We start from the raw sequence: 10936 nt of genomic DNA on the forward strand, positions 1-10936 counted from the left end.
GGGCTGAGCCAAGAAGCTAAGGGGACCAGCCCTGGGTTCCCGGACGGGGATGACCCCCGCCCCCCGCAGGTAGCTGATTGGCCCCCGGGGCGGAGCTGGGCGCAGCTCTGAGCCCCCGAGTTAGCCGAGCCCATGTGAGCAGCCCCCGGCCCAGTCTTGCCTGTTTCTGTACCCTGTAGCCGCTGCTACCTGGGGGGGGTCGGTCCCCGTGCCTGTCTGCCCTGGGCCTGTGGGGGGTGGGTGCTGGAGGACGAGCAGTGCGGGATGGTCTAGCCTGCGTCCCCCCCTGTAAAACAGCCAGGTCACCCACCCCAGTGCACCGGCCCCCAGCCGGGCCAGCTAGCCAGGCCTCGAAGCACCACAGACTCCAGTCAGACGGGCTGTGGGAAGAGCCAAGGCAAGTCCGGACCCTGCCATCACAGGCCACCCACCCCCCCACCCGGAAAACGACCCCCCGTCACTCCCGACTCCTGCAAAGCTTCCCAGGCCCGTGTGGTGTGCGCAGAGAGCCTGAAACACCAGCTCCAGAAGAGAGACCTGCCCCTCTCGTACGAGCTGAGCTCCTCCCCCACAGAGGGCAGGGCATGGCCTGGGAGAGGGGCCTCGGGGCGCCTCGGGCTCCCCCCAAGCCAGGGGGCCCAATGAAATCAAGCGACCGCAGGTTTAAAGCCAGCAGAAGGAAGGGCTCCGTCCCCGCACAGACACCTGGGGAACTCCCTGCTGGGGGAGCGAAGGCAAACTGGAACGAGGCTCAGCAGAATGGGATGTTCCTGGACGATCGGCCCATCGATGGCTAGTAGCAAGGAGGGCTGGGGACGTGACCCTCACTCCGGGTGCCCCTTGCTGGGACCGCCAGAACCTGGGACTGGACGCCGGGGGGGACCCCGTGCTAATTGCCCTGTTCTGAGCCCCCCTCTGAGGCACCCAGCACCGGCCCCGCCAGAGGCAGGAGAGCGGGCTGGGAGCCTGGCTCGGAGCCGGGGCAGCTCTTAGTCCCTGCCTGCCAGGGGGTGATGGATCCCTCCTTCCGCCCTGTCTCCACCCCCAGCCCCTCGCGATTTCCCGCTGCGCATGGCCCCTGGGTGGTTACTGGCCTGCCCCCAGGACACAGCCCTGCCCTGTGCCGCTTCTCGGCCGCAGTTGGGACAAGCTGTGTGGCTTCTGGCAGGGGAGCCCCCCCCCCCAGCCCAGGAAAGCCAGGAAGCCCCCCAGCACCAGCAGGGCAAAGCCAGCCTCTGCCAAGGCATCCGGAGCCAGGCGTAGGAGCCAGGCCGTGGGGAGCTGCCTGGGACAGGCCCTTTGGGGGAAGAGCGCGTGGCCGAAAGGGCGCTTTGCCCACACCCGCAGCGCCGCGCCGGGGCAGCTCTTGGCCGGTGCAAAGCGCTGGGCGCAGCCTCTGATTTCGGTGCAAACCGGGCTGCTCACGATTTCGCCACAATCAGCCGCGAGCCAGTCTCAGCTCACCCGGAACAAGGACATCTGCCTGGGGACGTTGGCGCTGCCGTGAGAACGGGCTGAAGCGAAGCCAGCGCAGCCTGCAGCGTGTAGACAAGATCTAATGACGAGGCCCCCTTGCTGCCCAGGCCAGGGCTGTTTTCACACAGCGGGGGCTGGGAAAGCCGAAGGGAGACACGGCAGGGTAGTTTTTATCTCAAGGGAACTTAGGCACCACAAGGTACAGGCAGCATGGGGTACAAGCACCCTGGGATACAAGCGGCAGGAGGTACAGGTGGCACAGGGTACAGGCGGCACGGGGTACAGGCGTCATGCGGTACAAGCAGCCTGGGATACAGGCGGCAGGAGGTACAGGTGGCACAGGGTACAGGCGGCACGGGGTACAGGCGGCACGGGGTACAGGCGGCACGGGGTACAGGCGGCATCTGGCTCCAGGTGACAGCGCCCTGCTGCGTCTCTAGAGCACTGCTCCTCAGGAGGGTGCAGAAAAGCAGCCGACAAAGCGCCGGCCCGGGGTGAGCCACTGCTGGCCAGCCATACCCTTGGCCCCGGCTGGTCCCACGCCCGGAGGCTGGCAGAGTTCGGGGGGGCAGCTCTGGAGGGAAAACCACTTGCTCATCTCCCTTCTCATCGCAGCCGAATCCCTGCTAATCCGCAGCGTGGGGCCGGGCGGGGAGCCGGGGGTAATCCGGCTTTAGCGGGCACTCGCCCAGCTGCTGGGGCTGCGTGCGGCTGGCCAGGTACCCAGGCGCCGGCTACGTGCCGGGGGAGTCCCGGAAATGCCCAGGCAGGCAGCGTGGGCTGGGCTCTGTCCCCCTGCCTGCTTCTCTTGGAGCCAGGCCCCGATGGGGGGCAGCCCCCCAGGCCTTTCACCAGCGCCGCTGTAGCAGCCTGGCACCCGCTGCAGGTGCCCCAGAGCTGGGATCTGGGGCGGGGGAGCTGGGAACGGAGGGGGAGCCGGGCTCTGGGGGTAAAGCCAGGCACGGGATCGCACGGGGCAGAGGAACTGGGCTGGGAAGGGCCGGCTGGGAGAAGAGACCAAGGGGGCACAGAACCAGCGGGGGCAGAGCTGGGCTGGGGGTAGGGAGGGGTGGGGGTGGGAGGGGCACTCCGGGCAGGTGGGGGTGGCGCAGAGACCAACCTGAGGGTGTGATTGGGGGGTGCTCGGTGTTTCTCTGGGCAGGGAGGGGGTGGCTTGTGCCCTTTGGCGCTGGTCTAAGCAGCCCAGCCAGGCCCAGCGACCTGAAGCCCCCAGCCGGGGGTCACGCAAGCAGCAAGGAAAGGAAACCAGGAGTCCTGGCTCCCAGCCCCTCTGCTCTAACCACTAGCTGACACTCCCTCCACAAGGTACCCCAGAGTCCTGCCCACTTCCCCACGGGCCGCCGTCCCCGCCCAGAGCCAGGAAAAGAACCTGGGGGTCAGGCGTGCCCCGCGCTCTAACCACTAGGCAATGCTGCCGACAGGCGGACGCAAACGGCTCGCTGCGTTGCGAGAGCTGGGAACCCTCCCAAAGCCAGGGTTAGGCGCATGCCAGGTGGCCCCTGAGTTACCCTGGTGCATGGGGGGGCGCTGACCTCACCCAAATCTCTCGGGGCCAGGACGCCGGAACGCAAGCCCCAGCGGGCTGCCGGGGACGCGGGGAGTTTGGAAACACTCACCCCTCTCCGGCCGGAGGCGCAGGGCCCGGCTCGGGGCCTTGGCCCACTCGCTGCTGCAGCCCCAGGTGGAGGCAGTCCGGGCGGTGGCTCCCGGACGCGCGAGGAGCCTCCTAGAAACGCCCACGTCCCGCCCCAGCGCCGAGGCAGGGCCCAGGCCCCTAGACGAGCCCGGCGGCCATTGTCCAACCTGCTCTCCGAGCGCTCCCGTGCCGGGGCCGCCCCGCCTCCCTGGAGGCCCGAGAGAGCGGACATCGACCCGGGCCCCCGACGGAGCCTCCGCTGCTTCTCCGAGCCTGCAGGGCGCTCCGGGTCCTGCCGTGGGCGAGGTCCAGAGCCACCGTGCAAAGCCGCGGCCCCTCCCGTCGCCGCCCGACCCACCTGCGAGCCCACGAGCCAGGCGGCGCGACGGGGCACACGCCCGTTAGCCGACCGGGTGACCCCCACGCCCCATAGGCACGGGAACTAGGGGGCCACACCCCCAGGCGTTAGGCGGGGCCCTGGCACACGGGGTCCAGCTGCCGGTCCCAGCCGCGGCCGAGCGGGGCTCAGAGCGAAGGCTGGATCTGAGACCCGGCGTGCAGGAGGCAGCGTCGAGTGCGGGCCCAGCCGGGGAGCGCAGGGCGGTGGGGGCTGGCCAGGGCCAGGGAAGGGGAAAGGGCCGGAGTCCTGTGCTAGCCCAGCCTGCGCCGGGGGCACAGGAGAAGCGCGGGCACTCGCCCCCACCAGCGCCGCGCACGGAGACAGCTCGGGGTCCCATGGTGCTAGCGAGCGGCCAGCTCCCTGTCGGGGTCCAGCAGGGCCCTGCCCTGTCCCAGGCTCAGGGGAGCCCTAGGCGACACCCCTGTGCCCCAGCTTTGTCAGGGCCCCGGGGATCCCCTCCCGCTCCCCCGGCATGTGCCCCTGGCTCCTTTCGGCCTCAGAGGGGGGACCCCTGGCCAGGCGCCTTCTCCGCCGGCAGAGGGGAGTGAACCTGCAGCGCCCCAGAGGGTCAGCCGCCCGCCCCACGACACAGCTGAGCTGCCGAGGGAGCCAGGCCCAGTGCTCTCCCAGGCACAGGGGCAGCCAGGCCACCTGGCCCTACCCTGGGGCACTGCCTGGCAGCCGGGGAGTGGCCGCCCTCTCGCCACCCCACAAAGGGCCTGGTGCCGCGGGTTAGAGTTAGCACCAAGCCAGCCAAAGGGAGCATGGCCGAGCAGCCAGAGACTCGGGGGCCTGGGTTTGCTTCCTGGCTCTGCACTGGCTGGCCCTGGCCAAATCATTTCACCTCTGTGCCTCAGTTTCCCCAGCTGTGAAAGGGAGGCACTGCGCAGGCGCGAGAAGGATTGTCCTGCCTCGGAGCAATAAGTGTCCCGTCTACAGTGCAGGAAGCCGGTGTAAATGCAGAGCCTGCCCCGCCCTTTCCCACCACCGCCTGGCTTGGACCCCCGCAGGGTCACAGTCGGTAGCCCGCCCCCCAGCCACGCGGGCCAGGCGCTGGTGCACCAGCCGAGCCTGCGGCCTGAGCCGTGGCGGGGAAGAAACACCCATTGCCACAAGATGTGCCATAAGGGGGGGGTCGGGCAGCGGCTTCGCCTGCTCACACCCAGCCCCACGGCCAGCCGACTCTGGGGCTCAACAGGGGGGCCTGGTCCAGCCGCAAGCATGTGGTGGAGACAAACTTCATCCCCTTCTCATGGGCAGGGGGTGGAATCCCCCAGCTTCTAGTGCCAGCATCTCACAGTACCCTGGACTGCCTCGGGGCCAGGCTCCCAGCCCTAACCACTACCCCCCACAGCCTGCGAGAGACCCCGGAGTCCCAGCCCCCTGCTCTAACCACTCCCCTCCACTCCCCTCCCAGAGCCCAGGAGAACCCAGGAGCCCCGGCTCCCAGCCTCCGACTCTCGCCTGCCAGCTCGGGCGCCGCTTGTCCCAGGGGGTTAATAGCCAGTCTGTTCTTGGCCACTGAGTTCCACTGGGGGCCAGCGTCCTGGCCTCTCCCCACTGCCTGCGCTGTGGCCAAGGGCTCCCCCACCTCGGGAAATGGCCGGCTGCGAGCCACGCCCCCGGTGTCCTGAGCTGCCCTTGGGAGGAAACCTAATCCCGGTGGGGGGGGGGGAGGGGCTGCCAGCTGTTCCAGGTCATCAGCCTGGCTGAGGGGGGCCAATGATCTGACTTAACCTCCGCAGAGCCAGCCCCCGTGTCAAAAATGGGGAAACCGAGGCACGGAGCAGGATCACATGGTGAGGGAGGGGTCCCAGGCTGTGGGGCTGGAGGCACCAGCGCCCAACAGCGTGGCTGCCCATGCCAATGCGCCAGCGCCCGGCTGCCCATGCCAATATGCCAGCGCCCGGCAGCGTGGCTGCCTGTGCCAATACACCAGCTCCCAGTGACGTGGCTGCCTGTGCCAATACACCAGCCCCCGGTGACGTGGCTGCCTGTGCCAATACGTCAGCGCCTGGTGACGTGGCTGCCCGTGCCAATGCGCCAGTGCCCGGTGACGTGGCTGCCTGTGGGTCGCCGGTGTGGGCTGGTGGGGGAGACTCGGAGGCGCGAGGACGAGGGAAGGGGGAGGGGCAGTGGGGCAGGGGACCGGAGGGCTGGGAGTGGGCCACTCCCTTCTTGGGTGGTCTGCAAAGCTCCCCCCAACACAGCGGGGCTGCACGGTGCCTCCCCCAAGCCACCCGCAGCCAGGGGCACCCCCCGCAAGGCAGGAGCCACCAGCCAGGTTCCCCCCAGGGCCCTGCTCCCATGGGGTGGCCCAGCAGTGCCAGGCCCTGGGGCGCGGCGAAGCGGGCAGGGATGCCAGGGGCCCATGCGGGGGGAGATCTGGCCCAGCCCTGCTTGGCGGGAGGTTGGCACCGCCAGCCCCAGCCGCCAGCAACTCCCGCGGGTGCCCGTGCAGCGGGCAATGGGGCTCAGCCCAGGGCCTCCGGAGCCTGTGCAGGGGAAGCCAGGTTGGGGCAGACCCAGTCCCGCAGGCCAGGGTAGGTAACATGCTCTGGCCCAGAGGCCCCCGGACACACGGACGCAGGGGCCAGGTCCTCTCCTGCGGAGCCTGCGCCAGGATCAAGGGCAGCACCGGGGGCGGTGCCAAGGGGGGGCAGGGCTGTGCCAGGGCACTTGGCCTGCGCCCTATGCTGCCTCCGGAGTGCCTGGGACTGGCCGCGCCGGGCCGCTGCCCTGGGAGAGGGCGCACGTTGGAGGAAGCCAGGAGAGACAGCAGCCGCTGGGCGCGACCTCGGCCAGTCCTTTCCTTTCCTGGGGGGGGCTGGACTTTAATCTAGCCGGCCAAGCCCCCGCTCTCCGCCTTGCGTGGGCCAGACGTGGCCGCGGGCGTTAGCTAACACCCCCTGGGGCTAAGCCCGCCAAGGCCCACGTTTGTGGCCATGCCAGAACTCAGCCACTAGCCCACCCCTCCGACCGCGCAAGGCCAGGCCCAGCCGTGGGTTCTCCCCCGGCCCTACTGCATGACAGGCCTCGCCGGCCTCAGTTTCCCCTCCCACGCTTTGCCTAAGTTGGACGGTGGGGGGACTGCCTCCGAGTACGTACAGCGCCTGGCACCCCGGGGCCAGGATCCCGGTCCCGCCCCAGCGGAGACAGTGGCAGGGAGCGGACAGCAAAGGAGGGACTAGAGCAGCCCTTCGCTTGGGCCTTCCCCCGCCCCACAGCCGTTCCCCCGGCGCAATGGGAAGGGGCCTCCAGGCACTCAGCAAATCTCTGTGTCAGCAGCGCTGCGCGGCAGGGGGCATGGGCGGCAGCCAAGCCTCGCGGGCCAGGGCTGGCCTAGGTGAGCGGGCGCCGGCCCTGACAGTCCGGGGAAGAGTTTACTGAGAAAACAAAGGGTGGGCTCCCAGGGCGTCGCTCCCGCCCGCTCCCCCGAAAAGGCCCCGGCGGGCGTGGATACAGCTGGAAGCCCCGCAGCGCCAGACTCACAGCGCGGCCTTCAGCCAGGCCCGCCAGCCGCTGCTGCCCTGGGGTGGGGCAGCAAGGGGCAGAACCGAGCAAAGGGTCCTGGGGCAGGCCAGGGCCGTGCAGTCACAGGGCAGTGGGGCCTAGTGGTTAGCGGGCGGAGGAGCCTGGGAGCTACCCCAGCCGGGTCTGTTGGTTAGAAGCCAGCCGTGGGGCTCAGGAGTCCTGGGAGGGGTGCGGGCTTACAGCAGGCAGCCTTGGCTCGGGCACCTCTGAGACGGGGCTGCCCACCCCGAGCGCGAGGGGCCGGGGGGCACACGTAGGCGCCGGGAGGCCCCGAGAGGCTCAAGCCGCCCAGGAAGAGCTGCCAAGTCACCAGGCGCCCCCTCAGCCCCGGCCCTTTAATTGCCTCCAGCTGGAACCGGCGGGTCCGTGTCCGGGGCCGAGCGTGCGACCGCGCAGCCTGCCCACGGACCCTGGCTCCGGTTCGCTCGGCACAGGCTCCCCCGCGGCAGCCCCCAGCCCAGCAGGGAAGCAGGCGCCGGGCCCTGCTGGGGGCAGCGGGGAGGGGTCCGGGGCCCAGAGGGGTCTGCCAGCCCCTTGCCCAGAGGGCTCCATCCTGGACCGACTCATCCATTTGGGGCTGAGTGAGTCACGCTCCCCGCTGAGCCCCCGGAGCCCGGGCTGGGTCGGCCTCACCGGTGCAGTGGGACACAGGAGTGAGCCCCCCAGCTGGAGAGATTTTACAGCAGACAAGGCCCCCCCCCCGGTGTGGGACCCCCCCCAGCACTTGCCACAGTCGCCCCCCCCCCCCCCAGCCGCTGGCTGCTGCGCTGCCCCGGAGCTGGCTGCATGCACCCAGCAGCGCACCCACCCTTGGCACCCGCTGCTCCGCCCGGCCTCTCCTGTACTGGGCACCCCTTCCCTCCTGTCTAAGGGGGGCCCCATGCCCCCTGATGCTCAAGGCTAATGGGCGTGGCTATGCAAATGCAAGGCTGGGGGAAGGGCGGGGCTAGCAGTGGCCCCGCAGGTTGGCAGCAGGAGCTGCAGAGGAATGCAATGTCCCGTCCCCCCCCCCCCCATGATGGCTCCTGGAGTAACCGGGCTCTATAAATACCCCGCTCGGGGCAATGCAAATCCCACGCACGCCCCAAGCGCCTGCTCCCAGGCAGCGAGCGCGGACCCCCGGCCCGAGCCAGGACACCTGATCCGGCCGCCGCCTGCCTCCCACGCCCCATTAAAAATTAAAGTGGAAAAAGGGGGCGTCCATGCCCGCAAGCCGGCGCGCAGGCAGCAGCTGGCCCCGCTGGCAGCCCGGGACCGCGCGCGGCCAGCCCGCAGCAGGGCAGCCTGGGCACGCGTGGCGAGAGAGCCCCTCCAGAGCCGCCACACGCCAGCCCGGGCCGCCGGCGTGTCCCCCCGGCATTGGCTTGTGCGGGCACTGCCCTGGCCGGGAGGGCGCCGGGGCCGTGTGCACGGGGCGGCTTGCACGACTTGCACGGGACGGCTTGCACGGGGCGGCTTGCACGACTTGCACGGGACGGCTTGCACGGGGAGGCTTGCACGACTTGCACGGGACGGCTTGCACGGGGAGGCTTGCACGACTTGCACGGGGCGGCTTGCACGGGGAGGCTTGCACGACTTGCACGGGGCCCCGCTGGCTTTGTGCACGGGAGGACGGCGATTCGAGGGCTCCTGCGGGGCCGGGGCGGGCGTGCGAGGGGGAAGCCGGAGACTCCAAGCGAGGTGCAGACGGCGGGGGGAAGGGGCGGTCAGGCAGCACCCTGGCCGACCGCCTGCCCTCGGCGCCAGCACCCCTGCTCCTGGCCCGCCCCGCGCAGGTGTTCCCGGGACCCGGAGCAGGGGCTCAGAAGCGCGCGCGGGGCTGGAGCGCCGAAGGGGTTTGCGCGCCTGCCGAAGGGGTTTGCGCGCCTGCCGAAGGGATTTGCGCGCCTGCCGAAGTCGGGGCAGCGCCGCGTCGGGAGAGGCGCGAAGGCGGCGCCAGCCCGGGAGGGAGCGGGGGGCAGGGTCCCTGGCACTCACCGGTCCCTCTGCGCCCCAGACACTGGCCGCTCTGTCCTGCGCGGCCGCAGCTCGCCGAGTCGCTCGGCGCGGAGACGGGGCTGCGCGCTCGGACGCTGCCCTGCGGATGGCGGGGCCGGGGTAGCCTGTAATCCCCGGGGAGGCAGGATTAAAGCGGCCAGGCCCGCCCCCGTCCCCGCCTCCAATCTCTGCCGCTCCTGGGCCAGCGTCACGGCCGACCCCTTTTCCTAGGGCTGGGCGGGACGGACACACGCCGAGCAGGATTAGAGGGACAGCGAGGGCAGAGCGCGGCTCCCCGCCGCAGGCCTCCATCCCCCAGGCCTGCTGGCCGTTTGCCCACGCTCCGGCCGAAGCTGCCCCCTTTCTCCCCTGCTTTACAGAGCGCTCAGCCCCGGCCCCCTTCGGCTGCCTCTCACAAGCCGGGGGTCGCCAAAGGGGCCTGCCCCCAGCCCAGGGACCCTGCCTCGCAAGCAGCGTCCGGATTACAGGCCCCGGTCTATTTTGGTTCTTCTAATCCAAGCTGGCGCTCTAAGTATAGCGGGGCCCACGGTGGCTGGCTGGACGGTGCCGCGATGCCCGGGGTCAGTGGGCCCGAGGGCTAGCGGCACTGGCCCTGGCGACATCGAGGGGGCTCCCTGGGCTGCACAAGTGTGCAGGAACCGGCCGCTTGGCCCATGCAGCCTCTGGGCGCCGACCTGCCTCCAATTCCCCAGCCACAGCACGCGGCAGGGACCCCGAGGAACAGGGCTGCAGCTGCCCCAGAGAAGCCCGATGCGGAGAGGACGACACCTTGGCACATGCTGATTGTTAGGGGCAGCCGGCTGTTTTTTGGCCTGGTCCAGATTTCTTGGCCGAAGTCTAGGCAGGGTCCAGGTTCCAGCGAACCCTCTCCCAGCCAGCAACGGCCCCCGGGCAAGCACAGGGCACGCTGAGCACAGCCCCTGGCCCGCTGTGCGGCGTGGGAGCACGTTCAATGGGAAAGAGTCAAACCACCTGACAGCCGAACCCAGCCTGCCAAGAAAGACGTGATGGATTAGGGCCGAGACTTGGAGGAAATACATGGCGGGGGGAGTGGTCCGGACTGTGGGAGGGGGCTCAGGGCAGAGGTTAGGATCTGCCAGGGGCGCAGGCTCTGGGATGGAGGTGGAGAGGAGGGGGTTGGGGTGCAGGCTGCGCCAGGCTACAGCGGGGAGAGAGGACACCCCCCCAGCATGCTCTCCCCACAGTAGCAGCTGAGGAGACAGGCTTGAAATTAGCTATTACCACTCTGGAGAGAGCTTGGAGTCCTTGTGGAGACATCCACTCCATGGGCAGCGGCAGGCAAAAAAGCAAATGGAAGTTAGGAGTTATTTAAAAAGGGATCGAGAACAAGACAGAGAATAGCTCATTGCCTCTGTATCAAACCATGGGACACCCACATCTGGAATACTGCATGCAGATGTGGTCGCCTCATCTCAAAAACGAGATATTGGCATTGGCAAAAGTTCAGAAAAGGGCAACAAAAATGATCAGGGGTTTGGAACGCGTCTCATAGGAGGTGAGATTAATTCAGCTGGGACTTCTCAGCTTAGAAAAGAGGAGACTAAGGGGGGGGGGTATGACAGAGATTGATAAAATTATGCCTGGTGTGGAGAAAGAATAAATGACACTTCCTTATTTACTTTCTCGTAATACAAGGACTAGGGGGTCACCAAATGGAATGAATAGGTAGCAGGTTTAAAACAAACCAAAGGACGTTTTTCTGCAACCTGTGGAACTCCTTGCCGGAAGATGCTGTGAAGGCCAAGACTAACAGGGCTCAAAAAAGAGCTAGATAGATTCATGGAAGTTGGGTCCATCAATGGTTGTGAGCCAGGATGGAGTCACTAGCCTCTGTTTGTCAGAAGCTGGGA

At 68.6% G+C, this 10936-nt stretch overlaps 1 protein-coding gene across 1 annotated transcript in view; it reads right to left on the reverse strand.

The window, feature by feature from the left end:
• The window catches only part of SLC38A3 (solute carrier family 38 member 3), a 46632-nt gene extending 37431 nt beyond the window's left edge, over positions 1-9201 (reverse strand). The window contains exon 1 of the mRNA XM_075939547.2: positions 9045-9201. The gene's annotated coding sequence lies outside the window, so the exon portion shown is untranslated. The remainder of the gene's footprint in view (positions 1-9044) is intronic.
• Between the last annotated feature and the right edge of the window lie 1735 nt (positions 9202-10936).

Source organism: Pelodiscus sinensis, chromosome 11 (genome assembly GCF_052426305.1).
Source record: "Pelodiscus sinensis isolate ZL-2025 chromosome 11, ASM5242630v1, whole genome shotgun sequence".
NCBI lineage: Eukaryota > Metazoa > Chordata > Testudines > Trionychidae > Pelodiscus > Pelodiscus sinensis.